General features: G+C 33.0%; 1 protein-coding gene across 2 annotated transcripts in view; it reads left to right on the top strand.

The window, feature by feature from the left end:
- Positions 1 to 976: 976 nt before the first annotated feature.
- LOC126975595 (inverted formin-2) overlaps positions 977 to 26,287 on the top strand; it is a 148,610-nt gene continuing 123,299 nt past the window's right edge. For both annotated transcript variants that reach the window (XM_050823556.1, XM_050823555.1), the window contains exon 1: positions 977 to 1,228. The gene's annotated coding sequence lies outside the window, so the exon portion shown is untranslated. The remainder of the gene's footprint in view (positions 1,229 to 26,287) is intronic.

The raw sequence follows: 26,287 nt of genomic DNA, 5'->3' as shown, positions 1-26,287 counted from the left end.
CCTCTGGTGTTGCAAGAGAATGTGGGCGGCGGTGATCACTTAACACCAGGTGACCCGTACGCTCGTATGACGTCCTATTCTATAAAAAAATAAAAGAAAATGTTTTTTTTACATAGCATGATAGACATTTTGAAATTAAACTGTTAAAATTTCAGTTGTTAGACAATTGTGGCTGCCGTTGATAGGCAGACGGAGATACATGCAAAAATTGATGTGTTAAAATGAAAATAATTTGTATTTTTGCCGTACCAATCACTATATTTTATCATTTGGGGAAAATGCGATTCCATATGTGTTTGAGGCCCTCGACTTAGTCTCGTAACTACGAAATCATTAGGAATCGCTATTTTTATTTTTATTTAAATTAGGGACGAGACGAGCAGGACGTTCAGTTGATGTTAACTGATACGCCATGCCCATTACAATGCAGTGCCACTCAGGCTTTTGAAAAACCCAAAAATTCTAAGCCGGCACTACAAATACGCTCGTCACCTTGAGACAAGATGATAAGTCTCATTTGCCTTGTATTTTCACTAGCTACGGCGCCCTTGAGACCGAAACACAATAACGTTTACACATTACTGCTTCACAGTAATGTGCTCTCCCAGCACTCCATTTGTTCCCGATGCGGTTGTACTGCTTTAATTGATATCAAAAAGACTCAAAAATTATTGTAATGGAAACCATTAGAATAATTTAGATATAATAAATGTCTTCTATAAGTAATAATCATAAAAAACCTAAAATATTTTTTTTATAAAAAACAACCTAAAAAGTAGAAGATAATTTGCAATAACTTTTTAATAAGGTATGATTAAAATATATTTTTTTCCCAAAAAAATATTCTATTATTCAGACTGTTTTACGCCTGAATAATAATTGAATTAGGAATTTTAAATTGGCGCCATTATTGTGAATGGGTAAGCTGCAGCCCGCAACAGCCAACAGGCAAAGGCCGCCAGTGTTAATCCAACTAACATTTGTTGCGGACGTGAGTGGCTGAATCGCGAGTGAAAATACGTTGAACCATAGACAATTAAACTGAAGCTTTAAAAAGTATGCCATGTATTGTTTTGTTATTATGAAATTATGTGTTGCGGAAGTGTTTGGAAACCGGCGCGAATTCTAAGTTTTTATATGAGTGAATAAATTATTTGGTTTTTCTATCCTTGACTAATAGTCTTTGGACTTAGTTGCAAAAAGTTTTGATAATATCCTATATACATAGGTAAGAATTATTTTTATTACATATTTGTGTACTTATCTAAGAAAGTGGCTATGAAGTAGTTGCCATAAAATATATCAAGCGATAATCAAATATTTTGTATATTTTATAAGATTATTACTTTTTTAGGAATGTTGATAAATTTTGTTATTAATATTTAGTGATAAGTAAGTAATTTAGAACTCACATATAGATTTTCACTGGAAACAATTGATCTTTTTTGAAGGCAAGACAGAGACAAGAATAATTAGTAACGACAATTTTTCTTTTTAGGTTTCCGCACCCAAAGTATGCAACGATATATTACTAACTCTTTTATTTTTTCCGTTTTTTTTTATTTATTTTAATGGCACGGGATGCAAGTCCTTACGCTCTCCGTCCGTCCTTGGGTTGCCAACATTTTCTAGCGATATTAAATGATTTCAGAGTTAGTAAGACGTAAAGAGTAGGTACATATTAATATTAATAATTACATATTAATAAAACAGAATATCATTTACTTAATTTTTTTTATTTGTATTTTTCTCGTACTCTATTTTTACTATATAATATGTAAAATATTATTATAATATGTTATAACTACATTATTAAGTACCTACATCGGTATGAAATAGACTCTAGTCCGACCGTCTGTCAGCAGGATGAATCTCATAAACCGCAGTAGTTAGAGAGCTGAAATTTTGACACTGTGTAATGTAAATATTCTCTATAACAAATAATAAAAGACAAAAGATGGCGGATTTCAAAATGGCGGCAAAAATGTGCATCTTACGAAAGAAAAGAAATTCTCAAAAATAAACACTTATTTTCGGACAGTAGAAAGTACATAAGGTTAAATTTCAAAGTTCAAATATCTTTGCTCAATGTTGCATATTTTTGATAAAAAAATTTAGCTATAAACACCTCCTTTGGGCTCGCTGAAATTATTTTTTCTAAACTGACATGTATGAGTATATCGCTCTTAGTTTGAGAACCTCTATGAATATACTAGCTGTGAATACCTGCTTCGCTGGGTCATTTTTAATTGTATAGTTATTTTTTAATGCTAATAATCTATCTCAAATTACTTCACATTTTTTCATATAAAAGACACTGTTTTCTTTTTAAATTATTCTGTGATGTTGTTAAGTGAAATATTGTGACACACACCTCTATTTATATATCTATATATATAAAAATGAATTGTTGTTCGTTAGTCTCGCTGAAACTCGAGAACGGCTGGACCGATTTGGCTAATATGAAAATGCTCGGAATTAAAAAAAAACAACGATTTTGATTTTCCCTTGATGTGCCCCCGTCGTTCAGAAATCAAATTGAAAGAATAGTTAAAAATTAATAACTAATTAGAATCTTTGTATCTCAGGAGGTAAAAAACGAACTTTATTCTAGCTACCTATACTTAGTGGATTAACTATGATGGCAATACAACGTTTGCTGGGTCAGCTAGCAGATATATATATTATGTTTTCGAACGTGTTAATTTAGATTTCTATGGACGTTAGCACGAGGACAAATTATAAGTACTTAAGGTAAAAAGTATTTTGCTTTTTACAAATTTGTGTAAAGCCGTAATAAACCACAATGCAAATCGTTGAAATCGATGTACATCTCAATGATTATAATCTACATGATATCAAGAACGTCAGCAAAGTATAATCAATTCAATTTTATGTTGTGTATTCCAATGGTTCCATGGAAACAGGTCTTCAATACAGTTAATAAATACCTAGATGCTCTAGCCTCACTATGATGGTAGGAAACTTATTTTGATACTGATGACGCTACCGATGAAAAATAATACATTTTGGTTGAGAAAAAGTGACGAGACGTAAACCTGTCGGTAAATGATCGGCCCTGCCATACAGTGCCGCTAATGATTTTTGAAAAACCAAAAAAATTGCGTGGCATCCAGATTACACTGCATTCGTTTTTACTGTAAAATTGTAAGATTAAACGTAGAACTTTTAGAGTAACATATCATGTAGTCAATTTTAAAAGCATTTAAGACAATCCCGTTTAGAAGAGTGGAAAAAAGTGTCTGCAAGTAGAACAATGGGTTGCAGGTTCATGCCTGAAACATTGCAGATATATTCTGGTTTGATTAAGAAATACCTTAAACCATCGACCCCAAAAAATATAAGGGCCTTGGATTATGAATTTGGTTTGACATGTAAATTTCCATAGAGTTCGAAGTGAAACTAAAACCCAAAACGATATAAGGGCCTATTTATTAGCAACCACCAAGTATAGCATTGGCATAAACTAATAAAAAACAAAACGAACACTGTTAAGACAGCGAGGCAAGTAAAAGGAAACCAACTTTAATAGTAAAAGCATAAGTAAAATGCTTATTCATGAATATTTAATTTTAACTTTAAATTAGTTACAATAACCATCATTACATAGTATAAAACAAAGTCTTCCACTGAGTCTGTCTGTCTGTGTGTTTGCGATAAACCCAAAAACTACAGCACCGATATTCACCAATGGATAGCATGGTTCTCAAGGAAGGTTTAAGTATATGATTTGTTGAGTGTTTGTATACATTAATGATATTTGTTGGAGGTATTGAAAAAAAAAATCCTTAGTATCGGAAGCTGTCAATAAAACGCAGTCTAAGCCCTAAAAGGGTATATAATAAAATAATGTATGGTGTGTATTAATAAATTGTGTATCTTATATAGGTCTACAGAAAAATCAACGATCTGTTTATCGATTTTAATACTTTGAATTTGCAATTGGACGTAGTTCCTGAAAAACGTTCCAAGCCACAAACATCACACTTTAAGGAATTCGTGTTTAAAGTTTTATAAATATAAGTGTATTCCATACATATGGGTTGGGCTACTAAGTCATAATGTCATTTAAAGAGTGATAGTAGGGCTGCCATTTTTTGTCAGTCCGTAAATATGAATCACGTGACCAGTTTTGTGTTCTTAACTCAATCTCGGCATGATTGTGGTCTGGAACGTTTTTCTGGAATTACATCCAATAATAAAGCGGTAATGTAAAAGTTGTTTACACAAATACGATATTAATACTTATCATTTTATTACTACATAATTAATTATACAAACATTCCAAAATTACATTTTTCTTTCATTTTTAACTCATTAACTTTGATTACACATTTCCGATGGCTTTAGACTACATTATTCCCGACTACTTACCTGCATCATTTTTTTTCTATTGAAAGAACAGTGTCTGCCGGGTCAGTCAATCAGTTAATAACTAAAATTATAAGCGTGGTGTGGTGTACATATAGATTTTCTTTTGCCCCAGTTTCATTATTTAACAAACGAAGGTAATGTTGCATCTTGTTCTCTTGTCTAAGGTTATTTGTTTCGTTTGTTGATACATTTTTAAGTAACAGGAGTAGTAATAGTACACATTAGAAGTTCCGTATCATAGTACAAGATCAAGGACTAGAGACCTCGTCAAAAATTTCGGATTTTGTAGTATTTTCATCACAACATATGGCCGGAGAACCGTTAAACGTTTGAATGCCTGGACGTACATACAAAACATTGATCCCTTTTTTTTCTTTGCACCGTGTTTATTAAGTTTGGTTTTGGTTTTTAAAATTTAAGCAAACTTTGATGATGCCAAGAATGCAGAAAATTCTTCAACAATAACCTTACCCAAAGGGATTACGCTTACGGGGAAGGTATTGTAACGCGTGGGTCCTCCCTCACACGCGGGATCGTTTTAATTAAAAGAATATATTAAATTCTGTTACTTTTATATTCTTATTGTTTAATTTTCTATTAAACATATTAATTATAAATATTAAATATTAGCTCGAAGGACGACCGTTCTTACTTCATTTCTATTCTCTATCTCTAGTCTGTTTCGTTATTTAATTACTTTTTCATCCGCGCCAAAATTCGAACTTCATGTCATTTTTGACTCTTTTACTTGACGGCCAACCATAGAACAATGAGTTTTTATATGTGGATAAGAACTCCTTGTTACAGTATGCAACCCAAAAATGTTCTTTCCCACACTAAATAATGTTAACTTCGAATGTAATATAATTGGCGAGATGTACAAATTATTAACGATTTAAATTGTTGATCAATCGATCGACTACTTGCAGACAGTTAGTTAGAAATTAAGCAACGCATATAATTTTTTTATGAGAAAAAGTGACGAGGATAAAATAAGACATTCTTCCGATGGTAGGTGATACTTCTTACTTTTTACAATGCAATGCCGCTAAGGATTTATTAATTGAACCCAAAATTCTGAGCTGGATCGCAACTGCGCTCGTCACTTAAAAGAGAGCTAAAAATAAAATAAATATTACCTACTTTAAAACATCATGCTTCCATAATAAGCAGAATTTTTAATATTATAGAGAAAGATGGATTTTGTTCTATAGTGATATAATGTATCGGGTCGTTCCCGTCTCTTAAATATGGTCAAGGGGTTGGTACTTTGGTAGCTGTTCATGTTGTTAAAATTAAATTTATTTTACATATTTATCGTTATTTATATAATATTTAATATAATACTAGCATAATTATCCTTAATTTATTTACAGTCTTTGTAAATCTACCGTACTCAAAAACTCTTTATGTTTTTTTTTTTTATAATTAACATTTAATTTTTAAACTAACTTGTTTATGTTTAATTGAGTTTTTGACGTTTTATTATTTTCCGTGTTATTAAAATAATTTGAAAAAGCATGATAGCTGTCGCTATAGAAATAAAAGAGTGGCATTAAGGTTTTCCAATAGATAGTAAAATATATTTGCACTTAATGATAAATTTGTCATTTGCCCTTAAAGAATGGAATAAACCAGTGATCACATATTGTTCGGGTACGTGTTATTGTGCAAATTTTCAATTTCAATCCGACGTCTAGAATGTTGAAAATTACATTGAAAGATTACATGGCATATAGATTTAGCTAATATAAAGCGTACGTATTAAAATCTGTGATTCACTCTGAAAAACAAATTCTTTGTTTTTTATCACTTAGATAAAATCTAATATCAGTTAATGTTTGAAAGTTTGATCATAATAATTGTACTAAAAGATAACGAGTTTGAGTATTTGTTCGGAAATAGGTCAACGCGTTAACTTAATTTGAGTTTATGATCATAATCAATTTGACATTCATATTTCGATCTTCCAAATGTTATTTGAACGAAATACTGTTAAGATTATTACTGCTTGGGTTGCCATCGTTACTAAATAAATTTTTCGGAGCGATGGCTGGTCCCAATTTATCAGTTAGGGTGACTGTATTATCACCGCAAACGTTATATTTATTTTTATTTGTTTTTTTTTACGTATTCTATGTTTGCTTATTGATTTATTTATTTATTTAACGGAGAGTGATGTATCTATAATACGCTTATGTTTTGAGTATTTTTGATTTTCGACTTAAGGCTGGGGACTGAGCCAACGGCCTTGAGGAATCGAGCGAAGCTAGGTTACCTCTCTCGCACAAGATCGCTATAGTCTTAATTCGGAATAAGAAGCATTTTTAATTAATTACAAATACAATATAATTTTCTCAATATTTGTTAAATAAATTTTCGGACATCGTACAGTTATTAAATTTTCGTACATGTTTTATCCAGATTGAATGATTAGCATGGCTCCAACTGTAAGAGGTATTTTGGTGATGTTTTTCGCATTCTCTATTAAAAATATAAATGTAAGAAAAAAAGAAGAAAAAAAAATAATTTTCTTCACATATTCTATATTATATATGCAAATATTTTTTGTAAAAATATAAGCTATATATAGTCGAAAAAGGGTGTCGAAGTAAATAGTCATTACACCTTCAGATGTTGTTTGATTTTTTATGGCTTAGTATTGATAAAGTTACTGGGACGTGATGCCACTAGACCATCTGCTTGTTTCGTTACTCACGAACAATGTGTATAAATTTACCTTACAATTAATAGACCATATGCCAGAATCGTAAAAACTGTATTTTATAGCAAACAAGGTGAAAAAGGCGTGTATTAGAATATGTAACCCAAATGATCGGACCTACTGACCTAAAACAAAAACCAAGAGAAACACATCTATGAATAATTCATAATTTTATGTTGCATCGCATTTTTAAACATATTGACAAAACTGAATCTTATTAACCAAACACTCTTAATATTAGATACAGTCGCATTCGTAATTTATAACGAATATATTCTAATCTAATTGAAATATTCCTTCGTCATATCGAGTAATTGTAAAGGTTACTGCGCAATTGAGAAAATTAATCTTGACTTCCTTTGACGCCTTTTGAAGTTGCCTTGGCTATCCTTCAAACTTCAACAACAAATCTTCCCCGAATAAAGCATGGAAAATCAGAAGTATGGTGTCATTTCTGAAATCGCGACTGAAAGAACGTTAACTGACAGTTTACCATAGGTGCACATAAAAAGTAAGTTGAATTAGATGTCTTCAATATGTACTGGCTGATAATATTAGCGGTGCCAATACCCAAAATTGCAAATCTTTCTCGATAAGTGCCCAAAACAAATACGAATCTCATGTCGAGGCTTCAGAAGCTGTTGAATGAATTACAATGAATATTTTTCAATTTGAACAACAGAAGAAAGATGTTTGAGTGAACCTCCATCCGTCGTATCCGTCTTGGAAGGCTTGGTTTTGAATTTTCATACGAATATCCTCTCACATATTGTATATGGGTTTGATCTCTTGTTTGCTGCACCCAATATCATCTCGAAGCATTTGACCGCGTGCAATGCAAAATTTCTTTAATAATCGGCGATCCAGTAATCTTGTGTACGTACTGCATCTACCCTGGTGGTGGATATCCATTTCATGCTCAACCTCACCATCGGAATGTGGCATCGTGCAAAATGCGCTTTAATAAACTTACTTCCCCGGACTGTCAAGATTTAGCTATTATTCTAGCTCCATATCTCTGATCACAAGGCCTGGCAACGATCCTATAAGTCCTTTAGTCTTGTTAGAGGGCATGGGCAGTGGTGAATGGTGATCATTTATCATCAGATGCTTGCTTTTTCTCCCATTCTTTAAAAAATGTCTTTTAAGCAGTAGTTCAGACCTACATCTTATATCTTTAAATGAGCAAAATATTTACATATTTTTATTTATTTATTTGGAATTTATTAGAATCTCGGAAACGGCTCCAACAATTTTCATAAAATTTACAATACAGGGGATTTCGGGGGCGATAAATCTAAATAAAATAAAATAAATTTAGTTTTATCCGTGTTTTAATGAGAAACAGCTACAATAACATTAGAATACAAAGGTAAATTTCGTTACTATATACAAGTCTATAATAGCTCAGATGGGACAAGGGTGATCCGGAAAGCAGAAGACCCTGGTTCGAATCAAAATTTTCAAAATCCGAGCAAGGCTCGGCGTCCGGATATGAATATATTTTATAATTCACTTTTGTAGTTAAGTGTACAGGGCATAGCGGCTCAGAACTATAAGCAAGGGCGTCTAGTCTGACCTGATCGAATTGGTCATTTATCATTATTGACCTTAAGTTTCTCTTTTATATGACTCCATCAAAACATTCTTGAGGAGACAATAGTTTACAATCATTTGTAACGGTTTACGATTCTACTCGTTATGTTTCACTTTCATTTGAGGTAGTCTGTGGTGTGTGTCTGTGGCACCTATTAACTAGGATACACTTATTTGGTTGTTTAATAATGAATTGATTATTATATTTACTGATGAGAATGGGGCTAATGATACGCCCATTTCCTCTCGTTTCCGGGTCGATATGACATTCATACAAAAAAAAAAACAATTGTGATTTCTCTCTTGTGATTCTTCAGGTATTGGAACGAAGTGTTGGTCGGTGGTCGCTCCACGATTGCCAATTTTACCAAAACGAGCGTTACATAGCTGATCACAGAAAAATTTACGGTTTTTTTGCAATATTCGCTCGAGAAACTTATATGATTACACTAGCACTTCTTCACAACCGAAATAAAAGATGTATGGATTTTTATATGTATGTTACCTCAGAATCTATCTGTCAAAAGCGCTCTACAGCTTAATTTGTGACAAACAAATTGTGACGATGTCATTGTTAAAATTCCACGGGTGATGTGAAATATGTCGAAATGACGGAAGCGTGGCGTAATTCTTGGGAATCAGCAGCCGGTAGTATGGGACTAGTCGGGACGGCCACGTTTCGCGACCTCAAAAATAGTCACATTTTATTTCGTCAGGGACTACCAACATTTAGAAAAATACTAATAAAATTTATTGAAGTACGCGTTACTTTGCGGAAATCCATAATTATACAAATAATTTGAGCTTTCTTTAGTGTTAATTCCGCCAGTATTTGCCTCTAAACAACTCTGCCAAATTTTGGCGAGACAGCGCGTCCTGATGTTGCTTCGTGTAGAGGCGAAGCACGTGTCGAGTTGTTTAGAGGCAAATACTGGCGGAATTAACACTAAAGCAAACTCAAATCATTTGTATAAAAATACTAATATTTGTTTTTTTCTTAATCCCGAAATATGTACCTTGGCAGTAGGTCAAAATAATGTATTCAATGTTCGGAGTTGCTCTAGTCACTAGTGTATTCATAGAATGATACGAATTTGGTATTTAGTATTCAAACATGAAGCAAGTAGTTCAATTACAAATAATCCACACATTTAAAAAGTATTTTTTATAGCTCTGTTGTACAAAAAAAAATTTTTGGTGGTTTTAAAATCTTATTAATGGTCTGGTCCTATCACAGATAGTTAAGCCAAACAAAATGTAATGAAATCGCTCAATTCACAATGCGAGTATTTAAGGTACATCAAAATTTGAATTCATATAGCTATAGACATATAGTGATACAATGTGATAATATACAGCATATATACTTATGTATAATAATAATAATAATAATAAAATTTATTGCATTGAACTTAATTTAAGTACACAATATCAGCTTAATACAAACATACATTAAGACAAAAGGGAGTAGGCTCAGCTTAAGCTGCTTGAAATAATATTTTCATGCAGCGCTGGTTTTCAGCCATTCCCATCTCCCTAAACTAATAACGCTTACAATGCAGATCTAAACTTTTTCTAAATGTATCAACCTCTGTATAAATTATGAGTGTATTTGTGAGTGTGAGTGTGTGTGTTGTATAAATATATGAGTGTGTGTCAATGTGTCAGTTTAAATGTAATATGAAACGAGTTGCAAATTTTATGGTTAAATCATGAAAAATATTTATTTAAGGGAAGTTCTTTCCATACACAATAATTGAAATTTTCAGCTTCCTGTTGTTTTTTTAACAATGCCATTTTATATTATTAAGTATCATTCTTAATATTTATATTGAGCATAATTATGTAACTTAAGAAATACAGTTAACGTAAAATCACCATAATATTTTTTACGCATAGAAATATTTGAATGAGGCATACCTCATAACATAATTTAATGTTTTTTTAATTTTAATCAAGTATACTAAGAATATACCACACATGCGGTGTCAAACGACGAATCAGCTCCAAAGGTTGAGTTTTTCTGAAATAAATTTCAACTTATGGCTGTTATAGCTCAAACAGATGCAGTTATATAGTTTCATCATAGAGTTAGAAATATACAGACTAGTAAAAATTTATTACAATAGTTTATTCTTTCGCTTCTCAAACATTGCACACACTAGCATTTAAATGATAATATTTTTAATTTAACGTATTATATTTTTAATGTAATAATATAATTATATATTTAGTTTGTAAATTTTTGCCTACCCTACTACTTATTCATATGAAATTTACGATTGCAATATGAATATATCACTATGTATATGCTAATGAATATTTATATATAATATATATAACACTAAAACCCCTAGCGTGGATTCTTAACAAATAGTTCGGCTTTGTTGGCAAACCTTATTTCTTTTTCAGAACCTCAAACTTTTTATTTTACGAGAGCTTCCTTAGATGTTTATCGAATACCTATTCTTATTATTTGACTTAATATTATCACAGCTTTCACTACTACAGTACTTGTTTCTCCTGAAAATTATTGGGTCAGTCTACAGAACTTTTATAAGTAAAGTGTTTTAAATATACATATATAAGTCACGGACTAGTAAAAAAATAAGGACTCCGTGACACCTTACATAACAGTGTAGCACCAAAACAAGCCGATTAACGTGTAAATACATAGCCCCACGCACACACGTACACTACTACATGCCGATAGGCGGCCATTATGAGAATTGTCATCGTCTGTGACAGATCAGTAATTTGCGTCTCAATAAAATATTTTAAAAATGCCGTCGTGCGTTGTGAAAATATATATGATTATTTAAGGGAGAAAAAATTGTGTAACTAGTATCCACCGTAACCGCACACGCACTAGCATAACGGTGCTTCACTTGATAATATCCCGCCGCGGAGTCCTTCTTTTATTACTCGTCCGTGATATAAGTATACACTTTTTTACTCTCATATTGTAATTATTATGATAATAAAATATAACACTTCCAATATCCTTAAACGTTCCGTCTATGTATTTTAAATCTAGAAGCTCCACGACAAAAAATAGATCAAACAACGCACACGATCCCAAATATATCAGTTTGACCGCGAGTTAAGTGTTTATTTTGAGGTTATGGTTTTTGCCGCCATATTGAGCAATTTTGAGGTTATGCATTTTGGCGCCAACTTAATGTGAAGCTTTGATGATAAAGTTTTTATCTGAATATATACAGAATTATGTTAAACGTTTCGGTGATCATAATATTATAAATATTGGTAGTAGGTATTTAATACATTGATACTTTATAGGAAATTATCTTAATTTGCCTGTTAGCAACTCTTTGACTGTTTAGAAGTAAAACATAGATTAAATAACAGCACTAACCTATTTCTATATTTTGTTATTGCACCCAAAGTCCTTACCGCACCTTGTGAAATTATAAATGAGATACAGGATGCCAACAAATGGGTATTTCAATCATTAAAACCTAAACACATGGCCGGATTTGGTACGACTGGACCATCGGACGGTCCGGTGGCCGCCTCGCACCATTTGGCCCGGCGTCGTACTCGGTACTAATAATTATTCGTCCGGACTGGACGGAAGTCACTAATAATAATTTTGAGCAATGTCCATGCGAAATGCCATTGAATATGGTCCGCTACCAGACCGCCTGCTATGGTTCGGCCGTACCAAATCCGGTCATATGTTTAGGCTGTTATTCTTTCGGTGTGAAGGGCGACGTAACAAGTAAAATTACTGGGGATGTCTCAAAGTGACGATCGTAATTGCGATGCCGCTCATTTTTTGGGTTTTAAAAGAGTCCTGGGCCGCTTACTGCACCATGGGCAGGCCGTAATCACCTACCATTAGATGAAGACAAAACGTTTTAATCATCTCGTCAATTTTCTCATAAAAAAATATGAGCTAGTAAGACTAACTTAACTTGACTTACTAGCTATGGTAGATTAAATACAGCAATGTAACTTGTTACTAAAGTTTTAACCTAAAACATAAACATATTTTCATCTATAGAAAAAAAAATATTATGATTGTTTAAAGATCTCATATATACCTATATAAGAGATTTCCACGTATATAGTCAAAGATCACGATATCTCTGGAACCATTAGAGCTAAAGACTTGAAATTTGGTAGGAATATTCTTTTCACCGAGTAGAAGTCAGCTAAGGATTTTCCAAAATTCCATCCGCAAGAGTTTTTTTTTATTATGAACAGAACAACGTCTGTCGGGTCAGCTAGTAGTACATATATATATATGAGATCTATAAAATATAATCAAAAAGAAACCAATGGAGTAGGAATGGTGATTTATTTTTATATAATATATCTCTATGATATACATGTTTGAAGATATTTGTATTTAAATATATTGTCACAGAAAAAGCGTGGAAAGATTGGCATTAACCGATCAAAATTAATATCGGCTTTCTGTCTTGAATATGGAAGAACTATTAATAAAAACCGAATAAATACCGACCATAACGTAGAAAGGATAAAGATCAATTTGCAATATTAGATAAATCATATGCTATCAATTACAAAATAAAGAAAACATTTGATTCGTTTAAGGACTCCTATTACAATAACAATAAAGCTTATAATGGCTTGATTTATTGTTGTTGACGGTAAGTAAGATGGTTGACGAACGGATGTGAATTGAGGAGCGTACGTGTGTAGAGTGCTTAATAGTTTTTTTTTATTATTTAAATGACACGTAGAATGTATGCTTAGTAGCTTATGTTTCGCCTAGTTAACCTTTCTATAAAAATATGAAATCTTTAAGTTTTCTTTAAGTTTTTTAAGTTTGTGTAGTTTCCAAGACCATGATCAGCCGGATCACCAGTGGTAGGCTCCTTTGCGAAGGATGCCGGCTAGATTATGGGTACCCCAACGGCGCCTATTTCTGCCGTGAGGTAGTAATGTGTAAGCATTATTGTGTTTCGGTCTGATGGGCTCCTTAGCTAGTGAAATTACTGGGCAAATGAAACTTAACATCTTATGTCTCAAGGTGACGAGCGCAGTTGTAGTGCCCCTCAAAATTTTTGGGGTTTTTCAAGAATCCTGAGCGGCACTGCATTGTAATGGGCAGGGCGTATCTATTACCATCGGCTGAACGTCATACTCGTCTCGTCCCTTATTTTCATTAAAAAAAGGTATTGGTTCAGAAGGCCATGGTTATTATCATACACAGTGCTTTCATCTTAGTGCAGTCTGGAATACTTTTGTGAGAATATGTAGAAATCTATAGACAACCAGCTCTAAATGCGAAAACTCTTCCACAACCCGCAAATATACCTATCAAATTGTTTATTTCATCTTACCGATGCCTTTTTAACTAAACTCCTGTTTCTTAAATAAAATATTATATAGCGTTCATTTTTTATTATGAAATCCTTAAATGTATAATAAGAAAGTCTATTTAAAGTATTCATAGAATCCGGTCATCATAATATCGGTACATAGATAATTATTTAAATCAGACTGATAATATTCTTAGTAGAGTAGGGAAAAGGCATGAAAGAAGAAGGCATGAAACTAAAAAAAAATATAAAATTTGAAAAACAAAACTTTATAAACGATGCGGGATTCGAACCCACGACCTTCGGCGTTCCGTGCCGGTGCTCTAACCAACTGAGCCAACCGTTCGAGTACAGCCTCGCTATAAAATTCTGCTTGCTTTGTTCAACTCTCAGGTTGTGGCTTCATCTGGGTTCGAATCCCGCATCGCTCATAAAGTTTTGTTTTTCAAATTTTATTTGTGTATTAATCCAAGAAGTGAGGGTTATCACTTTAAAAAAATAACAAATTGTTTAAAAAAAATTTCTTCAGCTACAAAACATTTGCATTGATAAATAAATAAATACACAAGCCATAGATCGGATAATTTTTCATAGTATTATGTCCTATGGTATATTGTTATGGGGCAGTGCGGCCGATATTAATACTATCTTTGTGCTGCAGAAGAGGGCTATTCGCGCGATTTATAACCTAGGTCCTAAAGAATCATTAAGAGAAAATTTTTAAGAAATAAACATTTTGACTGTTGCTTCTCAATACATTTTCGATAATGTTTTGTATGTTCATAAGCACATTGAGGAATTTTCTAGAAACTGTGACATTCATAATGTTAACACGAGGAACAAACATAAACTTGTTATGCCTACTACTCGGTTGGATCGAGTTAGTAAGTCTTTTGTTGGGCGATGTATATGCTTCTACAATATGATCCCAGAAAATGTACAAAACAAATGTGTTACGAAATTTAAAAGAATTGTTAAAAAACGTTTGTGTGGGAAAGGTTATTATAGCATAAACGATTTTCTTAATGACACCACGGAATGGGAATAAAGCGAATACCCTCAGGCTCTTTAATTATAAATGTTTATTGTACGATATTACATTGTAATCCATATTTAATATTAAAAAAAAGCTCGCTGAGTTTCTTGCGCCCATTCTTTGCAGGTCTGAGGCAGTCTCTTTTGAATGGGTGGTAGATTTTGACGTTCAATAAGTGATTTTAAATCCTATTTTGAATAAAAATATTTGAATTTGAATTTGAATTGAACGTTGAAAATTATGCAATGTTATTCAATAAGCATATAAATTACAAGTATAGAACCTTGTCAATGGCGGATTGTTCTTGCAACTACAGAAGTACGGTTAGCAAAAAAAGTAATACAAATAATTGTCGCCAACAACTTTTCTTTTCTTTACGTTGCTACTCTTTCATAGTCCTACAGATTTTTTACCATTCATTTATCTGATTGTAACAATTGGGCGTGAGTGAAAAGGGATGATAAGCTATAAAATTTAAGATTATTTTCTCTATCGACTCGGGTGATAGCTTATACTCGACCAGCTGGGCTCGTCAAAAACTTCCATGCATATAAGCGGTATGGAACATTTACAAACGCAACACATACGAATATGGCGTAGCGACCGTGAGCCCGGCTGTGACTAATGCGCCGAGGTCTGAGACTTGACCTCAGGTGTATCTCTAATCATTTTACTGTATTATCTGCTACTACTGTATACTATATTACCTACAAAGTCAAAGTCAAAAAATCTTTATTCACTGTAAAACTTTATAAGTTATTTAGTGCAAGTCACGAATGTTATACACGATGAAGTACAAAAGTTACAATAGCATTCAAATGAGTATAACAATATTCATTAACAAAATTTAGAACATTACTTACATACTACCTACATACCTTGTAACAAATTCTAGTAGGCTTCATAAGATACGCTTTAAGGGTACTTTTATTATAAAGTCCCAGCCACTGTTCAGGCATTATCTATAAATAAATTTAATTGGCTAAAAAAATGGCTCTGTCGTAAACCCTATTACTCCACAGCTGAATATCTAAATTATCGGACAGCCTGGGACTAGATTGTGATAATTTTATAGCGATAGAAATGACTGTACAATATTGTATATTTTTATTGAAATGAGCGCAAAAAAAAGAATTCTGGGAGAGTTTCTTGCGCCGCTTCTTCTCTCTCAGAGCGCCATTTGTTTCCGAAGCGGTAGTCCTATCTAGTATATTAGAAATGACATCAAAAAGAATTCTAAAGGAATCATATTTGAGAAAATAAATGCCTTTTATGCCTTTTACTTGTATGTGCAGTATTCATCCGGGGAAGTACTGCCACCACAACAATTTCTGAAGGGTTGCCTCTACAGATATTTTTTTGGAATAGGACAAACAATCATATCGTGTCAACTTAGGGATATTTTTTACAAGATCAATATCTAATCAAATTGGCACAAACAACCAATAATAATAATAATTTCTACTCGTTCAACACTCTCAATCCAGCGTTTGTCGAGTCAACATCTCCTGACAATGTCTCGGGCAGAGACAATACATGTGTCCAAGTAATTTTGTTAAACCTAGCGGAAAAAACACGAAATATAACCATTTCTAACATGATTTTACTGTATTTTAATATCATGCAATTAAAAAAACAGAGACCCGGTGACTTTTATGCGCCCATTATTCTCCGGTTGAAGCATATCTTTTCGAATGGGATCATTAAGTGATTATAAAATTCAATTTTTTTGAGTTGTGCTGGAGGTTGAAGAGGTGGCGCCGAATAACAAGCAGGAGATGCAGAAAAAAAAAACCGGTATGCGCTTTAGAATCATACGATAGAAGTGACTACGTCATCAAAGCGAAGTTAGACGTAATACAACTTTTTTTTGGTTCTATATTCATAAACTAATAACAATTAAAATTTATAGAATTCTGACTGTGTATAAAATACTCTTATAAATTTTGCTTTCACTGATCGCGTTCCGTTGGTCGTCTCAAGATGACTATAGCCGAACGAGCGTGACAGTTCAGTCTCATTAACTACCCACAAATAAAAAATATTCTCAGAGATTTTGATCCTTCAAAATTTCTGAATTACATCTTTAACTCCAAATATATTTCTTCACATTTTGTTATTTTTAAAGTGATATCCTTCATTTCTGGGATTAACAAAATTAAATTTGTAACCAAAATTTCTGAACAATGCGGGACTTGAACCCGCGACCTCTCGGGTTCCTTCCGAGCGCTCTTCTACTAAGCCAACCGTTCGAGTGACGCATCGTTCCTAAATCTTGGTAGGTTGTTCAACTCTCAGGTTGTAGCTCCATCCGATCCGCTCCAATCGAACGTTTTGCTCAGTGGCAGAGAGCTCGGATGGAACTCGAGAATTTCGGTTAAATGGTTCCTCGGCAATTTGAAATGTACATTGTAAAAGAAAATATATATAAGAACTAGAAGTGCATAAATAACTTTATCATTACTAAGATTCATGAAATCGTATGTGAATTGAAAGCGAAAAACAATGTAAGTATTGGGTTATGATTTTATTAGCATTTGAAGTAGTACAATAATGATTGCTTCATTCCAACTTCACTTGTTCATATTTTATTTTCATCATCGTAGTTTTAAATAGCTTGAATAAAATCAATATCACTAAAGTATTAAATTATCTCAATAGTATGACACCTGTGAATGTCGAAAGTTATGCATTTTACCATTTACCATCACTCCCTAGAAGTTTGAGCTTTAAAATCTCATAGCTCTTCTAAATCAACATTAACACCTTCATCGTTATACGAATAATTATTTTATTTACAATCTATGTAAAGTGGCACAACAAAAATAATCAAAGTGATCACAAGTCAAAGTTATTGAGTACAGTAATGAGCAGATGTAGCATTCCACGCACAATGTAAACAAATAAAGATGTAACGTGAGTATTATATTAACAATAATAAATACCTTAGTTATTAAGTGGCACCTGTTCACAAGGATAACGTATGTACCAAATCTATTTGGTACACACGGAAGACAACGACTGGTCCCTAGACACCACCACAATAGTTAACAACGGGTTACAGGTGATGTTGCTAGCAGTATCGGTTCAAGTAATCCCTGGATATGAAATTTTTATAACCAAAAACTTATTTAGCCTATATTGTGCAGTTTTGTATGATATTAATAAAAAATTTAATTATTTATTTTTGTATGGATCTCCAATTATAGTTGTACCTACATATAAACATACATTTAACACATGCCTTATATCTATTTACATGAATGTACTGCCAATTATATTACACATCATTTTATAACAATACCAATGACTATAATTTGCCTTTAAATTATAAAAATAAACAAAAATAAAATATAATAATAATAATAATATTGACACACTTCTACACAAATTATCTTGCCCCAAACTAGGCATAGCCTGTAGTATGGGTACAAGACAACGATATATTTAATACAATATACTTACTTATATATACATAAATACATATTTAAACATCCATGACTCGGAAACAAACATCCATATTTATCATATAAATGATTGCACCTACCGGGAGTCGAACCCGGGACCTCTAGCTTAGTAGTCAGGGTCACTAACCATTCGGCTATATGGGTCGTCATGTTTTTCACGTCACGTCATATATGCTTAAACACGTTCCCTATTTGACATCATATCAAAGTTAAATTCAAATAAAATCTAAGAAATGTAGTTGTAAATATACTTTTGTGAAGATTTATTTTTCCGTGTAATGGTTGAGTAAAAACAATACAAAGTTAGTTATTTATTTACAAATTATTTCAAGAGCAAAAACATATTATGCGCAACCATATTTAAATTTCGTAAACTCTATTACACAAATCAATATAAAAGTCGAAGAAAATATTAATTTTAAGCTAAGTTATTTTTGTAATAAAATATGACATTGGCTTGCTTTTAAGATTAAGTGTTACAATTTATTATGAAATATATATTTTAATGTGGTTTTACTTACCTTAAATTTATCAAATGTAATGCTTAAATAACTTGAAACCTAAGATCATTTATACGTCAAGATAGACGGTGACAGCTGTCAAAAGGTCGAAAATAATTGTGATTAGAGTTAACCTCTATTTTGAGCAATGCACGCACACTAACACAAAGTGACATACAAATCGCGAGTGTAAGACGTAGCTTGTCACGCACACTTAAGTACGTATTAATTATCATAGCTTGAAACAATTTGACAACTACTTGGTTTCCTAACGGCCGTTCCCAATATTCAGTCTATCTCTTACTTGAGATAAAAATTGTAACTATCGTTGACTTTTCGGTCCCAATAAACTTATCGACAGTAACACACATTATCTGTACACGCTGTCTGTCAATAGGACGACTTATAGCTTACCAGCGATAGAAGTTTGTATGGAAATAGCACCAGTGAACTGGCGATAAGAATGACTTATCGGGTGTATTGGGACAGCTTCACATTATTGACAGCTAGTTACTGACAGTAGAAGGTAGTAATTTATCTCTATCTGTAGATAGATAATTTTCTAGAAACTGTGACATTCATAATGTTAACACGAGGAACAAACATAAACTTGTTATGCCTACTACTCGGTTGGGTCGAGTTAGTAAGTCTTTTGTTGGGCGATGTATATACTTCTACAATATGATCCCAGAAAATGTACAAAACAAATGTGTTACGAAATTTAAAAGAATTGTTAAAAAACGTTTGTGTGGGAAAGGTTATTATAGCATAAACGATTTTCTTAATGACACCACGGAATGGGAATAAAGCGAACACCCTCAGGCTCTTTAATTATAAATGTTTATTGTACGATATTACATTGTCATCCATATTTTATATTAAAAAAAAAGCCCGCTGAGTTTCTTGCGCCCATTCTTTGCAGGTCCGAGGCAGTCTCTTTTGAATGGGTGGTAGATTTTGACGTTCAATAAGTGATTTTAAATCCTATTTTGAATAAAAATATTTGAATTTGAATTGAACGTTGAAAATTATGCAATGTTATTCAATAAGCATACAAATTACAAGTATAGAACCTTGTCAATGGCGGATTGTTCTTGCAACTACAGAAGTACGGTTAGCAAAAAAAGTAATACAAATAATTGTCGCCAACAACTTTTCTTTTCTTTACGTTGCCACTCTTTCATAGTCCTACAGATTTTTTACCATTCATTTATCTGATTGTAACAATTGGGCGTGAGTGAAAAGGGATGATAAGCTATAAAATTTAAGATTATTTTCTCTATCGACTCGGGTGATAGCTTATACTCGACCAGCTGGGCTCGTCAAAAACTTCCATGCATATAAGCGGTATGGAACATTTACAAACGCCACACATACGAATATAGCGTAGCGACCGTGAGCCCGGCTGTGACTAATGCGCCGAGGCCTGAGACTTGACCTCAGGTGTATCTATAATCATTTTACTGTATTATCTGCTACTACTGTATACTATATTACCTACAAAGTCAAAGTCAAAGTCAAAAAATCTTTATTCACTGTAAAACTTTATAAGTTATTTAGTGCAAGTCTTACATACTACATTACATACATTTAGAACATTACTTACATACTACCTACATACCTTGTAACTAATTCTAGTAGGCTTCATAAGATACGCTTTAAGGGTACTTTTATTATAAAGTCCCAGCCACTGTTCAGGCATTATCTATAAATAAATTTAATTGGCTAAAAAAAATGGCTCTGTCGTAAATCCTATTACTCCACAGCTGAATATCTAAATTATCGGACAGCCTGGGACTAGATTGTGATAATTTTATAGCGATAGAAATGACTGTACAATATTGTATATTTTTATTGAAAAGAGCTCAAAAAAAAAGATAACTGGGAGAGTTTCTTGCGCCGCTTCTTCTCTCTCAGAGCGCCATTTGCTTCCGAAGCGGTAGTCGTATCTAGTATATTAGAAATGACATCAAAAAGAATTCTAAAGGAATCATATTTGAGAAAATAAATGCCTTTTATGCCTTTTACTTGTATGTGCAGTATTCATCCGGGGAAGTACTGCCACCACAACAATTTCTGAAGGGTTGCCTCTACAGATATTTTTTTGGAAAAGGACAAACAATCATATCGTGTCAACTTAGGGATATTTTTTACAAGATCAATATCTAATCAAATTGGCACAAACAACCAATAATAATAATAATTTCTACTCGTTCAACACTCTCAATCCAGCGTTTGTCGAGTCAACATCTCCTGACAATGTCTCGGGCAGAGACAGTACATGTGTCCAAGTAATTTTGTTAAACCTAGCGGAAAAAACACGAAATATAACCATTTCTAACATAATTATTCTCAGGTTGAAGCATATCTTTTTGAATGGGATCATTAAGTGATTATAAAATTCTATTTTTTTGAGTTGTGCTGGAGGTTGAAGAGGTGGCGCCGAACAACAAGCAGAAGATGCAGAAAAAAAAAACCGTACATTGTAAAAGAAAATATATATAAGAACTAGAAGTGCATAACTAACTTTATCATTACTAAGATTCATGAAATCGTATGTGAATTGAAAGCGAAAAACAATGTAAGTATTGGGTTATGATTTTATTAGCATTTGAAGTAGTACAATAATGATTGCTTCATTCCAACTTCACTTGTTCATTCTTTATTTTCATCATCGTAGTTTTAAATAGCTTGAATAAAATCAATATCACTAAAGTATTAAATTATCTCAATAGTATGACACCTGTGAATGTCGAAAGTTATGCATTTTACCATTTACCATCACTCCCTAGAAGTTTGAGCTTTAAAATCTCATAGCTCTTCTAAATCAACATTAACACCTTCATCGTTATACGAATAATTATTTTATTTACAATCTATGTAAAGTGGCACAACAAAAATAATCAAAGTGATCACAAGTCAAAGTTATTGAGTACAGTAATGAGCAGATGTAGCATTCCACGCACAATGTAAACAAATAAAGATGTAATGTGAGTATTATATTAACAATTATAAATACCTTAGTTATTAAGTGGCACCTGTTCACAAGCATAACGTGTGTACCAAATCTATTTGGTACACACGGAAGACAACGACTGGTCCCTAGACACCACCACAATAGTTAACAACGGGTTACAGGTGATGTTGCTAGCAGTATCGGTTCAAGTAATCCCTGGATATGAAATTTTTATAACCAAAAACTTATTTAGCCTATATTGTGCAGTTTTGTATGATATTAATAAAATTTTTAATTATTTATTTTTGTATGGATCTCCAATTATAGTTGTACCTACATATAAACATACATTTAACACATGCCTTATATCTATTTACATGAATGTACTGCCAATTATATTACACATCATTTTATAACAATACCAGTGACTATAATTAGCCTTTAAATTATAAAAATAAACAAAATAATATAATAATAATAATAATAATATTGACACACTTCTACACAAATTATCTTGCCCCAAACTAGGCATAGCCTGTAGTATGGGTACAAGACAACGATATATTTAATACAATATACTTACTTATATATACATAAATACATATTTAAACATCCATGACTCGGAAACAAACATCCATATTTATCATATAAATGATTGCACCTACCGGGAGTCGAACCCGGGACCTCTAGCTTAGTAGTCAGGGTCACTAACCATTCGGCTATATGGGTCGTCATGTTTTTCACGTCACGTCATATATGCTTAAACACGTTCCCTATTTGACATCATATCAAAGTTAAATTCAAATAAAATCTAAGAAATGTAGTTGTAAATATACTTTTGTGAAGATTTATTTTTCCGTGTAATGGTTGAGTAAAAACAATACAAAGTTAGTTATTTATTTACAAATTATTTCAAGAGCAAAAACATATTATGCGCAACCATATTTAAATTTCGTAAACTCTATTACACAAATCAATATAAAAGTCGAAGAAAATATTAATTTTAAGCTAAGTTATTTTTGTAATAAAATATGACATTGGCTTGCTTTTAAGATTAAGTGTTACAATTTATTATGAAATATATATTTTAATGTGGTTTTACTTACCTTAAATTTATCAAATGTAATGCTTAAATAACTTGAAACCTAAGATCATTTATACGTCAAGATAGACGGTGACAGCTGTCAAAAGGTCGAAAATAATTGTGATTAGAGTTAACCTCTATTTTGAACAATGCACGCACACTAACACAAAGTGACATACTAATCGCGAGTGTAAGACGTAGCTTGTCACGCACACTTAAGTACGTATTAATTATCATAGCTTGAAACAATTTGACAACCACTTGGTTTCCTAACGGCCGTTCCCAATATTCAGTCTATCTCTTACTTGAGATAAAAATCGTAACTATCGTTGACTTTTCGGTCCCAATAAACTTATCGACAGTAACTCACATTATCCGTACACGCTATCTGTTAATAGGACGACTTATAGCTTACCAGCGATAGAAGTTTGTATGGAAATAGCACCAGTGAACTGGCGATAAGAATGACTTATCGGGTGTATTGGGACAGCTTCACATTATTGACAGCTAGTTACTGACAGTAGAAGGTAGTAATTTATCTCTATCTGTAGATAGTATATTGGGAACGGCCGTCAGCAATAATTAGCTACTGGAATAAAAACTGACAATAAGAGCCTATCCCCTTATTCATAATGGTCTGCTAACTTTAGACAGCCGCTTAGGAGTGTTTTTTCTTATTCTGACTTAGGTCATTAGAAGAAGACAGAGAGAGAAGAAGAGAATGCTTTAAGTTAGCAGACTATTATGAATAAGGGGGTAAGCGTATAACAGGCACAACGAATTACGGATAAAGTAAAGGTTCGTAAATAAACAATTAATATACTTTCAAAATATCGACTCATTTTTATCGTTACCCAATAGTTTCCACAAAAATGCGCAACAGGTGCTGTTTAAAATAAATATACGAATATTAATAAGCGAATATATACGCATAATATTGTAATTATTATAAACTGGCTGTTGACCTCGACTTTGTCCGCTCAAATGCGAGAAAACTTCGGTATTCGTATTGATGTTAGAATTATAATTTAAAATTTCATTCACAGATATATATATTTTTTTTATGTAAATGATTATGCTGTTTGTTTGATTCGGTTTATATATATATTTAGGCACCTTTGTTTTAAGGCGAAGAGTAAGCAGAAAACATGCAAACAAGGTGTTTTTAGACAAGTTTTTTGGTGAAAATATAGCATTTCGAGCTATGAACACTACTTAATCCTGTTACACATATACTGAAGTTTTATTTGTAGGTCTCCAATGCTTGCTGTTGGTTATAGTTTTCACTCCAGAGCCTTTTTGAACTACCACTTTTCCTTGCCGTTAAACAAGTTTTTTGGCATGGCATGATGCATTTTTTAGTACAACTCTCAGAAAAGTTATTCTTATAGCTTTACTTTTTGTGTAGGTATATTTATTCAGATAAGTAATGAATAACGAGGATTGTAAGCATATAAACTGTTTTCCACGCAAGAATTTTGAAAATATTGGCTTTGTTACATAGATGGCGGGTCGGAAGCCGTGAACTCATATCGCTGGCATTTATTGTCGCCTTAAATGCTTAATGCATATATTTTAATTATTAATCAATAGTTTAGTAGTTTCAAGTTTGTGCATAGTATTTGGCATATACAATGGAATAGTATGGATGGCCTCAATACAGCTTCCCAAGGAGCAGGTCTCAAAATAAACATAGACAAGACGAAGATCATGTCAAATGTCCATGTCGCACCTACTCCCATAACAATTGGGTACTCTCGAAATTGTCGAGGAGTACGTCTACCTTGGACAAACAATCCAGTTAGGCTGGTCCAATTTCGCGAAAGATGTCACTCGTCGAATCCAACTCGTATGGACAGCGTTCGGGAAGCTCCGTAAAATCTTCTCGTCCCAAATACCACAGTGTCTGAAGACGAATGTTTTCAACCAGTGTGTGTTGCCAGTGATGGCTTACGGTACACAGACGTGGTCGCTATCTATGGGCCTTATGAGAAAGCTCAAAGCGCAATGGAGAGGGCTATGCTTGGATGTTTCCTTGCGTGATCGAATCAGAAATGAGGAGATCCGTAGGGGCACATAGTTCGACGGACAGATGGCCGTTGGGGCAGTAAAGTCCTCGAATGGCGACCACGTACCAGAAGACGCAGTGTTGGTAGGCCCCCCACAAGATGAACCGACGATCTGATCTAGACCGCCGGAATACGTTGGATGAGAGCAGCGCAGGACCGATCGTCGTGGAAATTTTTGGGGTAGGCCTTTGTCCAGCAGTGGACGTCTTCCGGCTGATGATGATGATGATTTGGCAAATAAATAAAAATCTAGTATTGTAACAAATGTGGCGGGATCTTTTGACTAGAGAACTACTTGTAGGTAACAGTTATTTTAAGACGAGAATCATATCGTAAACCAGTAGAGACTTAGGGTGAGATCTATATAGCGTACATAGACTTTGCTCAGACTTTACTTACGTGTAACAGAGCAGAATGTAGGCTTAGCATAATCTTTGATTTCGTTTTTATAGTCATTTGACAGCCGAAATTATAATGAGCTTCTATTCTTCCTACTGTGACTTCTGTGGAAGGTATAAGTTTGCCAATGTCATGTAGAAGTAGACCACCAAGCTTAGAGTACTTGTTAACTAATTTTAAATATTTATACAAGTTTTATATTCTTTTTTATATTAAACCTGAAACAAATATTCATGCTGTTAGACTATAGGACATACACAAATATAATTACACTTAATCTTATTCTTTTTAATATATTTACACAAAATATTTACAAAAGTTGTGAAAACTAGGGAAAGAAGGCATTTAAAGGAAGTCGGGCGGGGAATTCCAGCAGGTATAAAATTGTACAAAGAAGGTTGCATTAAGCTCTTAATAGTGATTTTCATTATTATAACACTAGAAATAAGGGATTGCTTGTATTGTTGTAACTAATTCTAGTAGGCTTCATAAGATACATAATAGCTTTAAGGGTAAATGTATACACTTTTATAATAAAGTCCCTGCCACTGTTCAGGCAATATCTATAAATAAATTTAAATGTTTTATAAAAAAATGCCACCGTCCTAAATCCTATTACTCCACAGCTGAATATCTAAGTGATTGGACAGCCTGGGACTAGATTATGATTATTTTATAGCGATAGCAATGAAAGTACATTTTTGTTAATTTTTATTAAAAAGAGCGCAAAAAAAAAATGCTGGGA

This window comes from Leptidea sinapis, chromosome 36 (assembly GCF_905404315.1).
Source record: "Leptidea sinapis chromosome 36, ilLepSina1.1, whole genome shotgun sequence".
NCBI lineage: Eukaryota > Metazoa > Arthropoda > Insecta > Lepidoptera > Pieridae > Leptidea > Leptidea sinapis.
The sequence above is the reverse complement of the archived record's forward strand: the minus strand, read 5'-3'. Positions and strand labels throughout refer to the sequence as shown.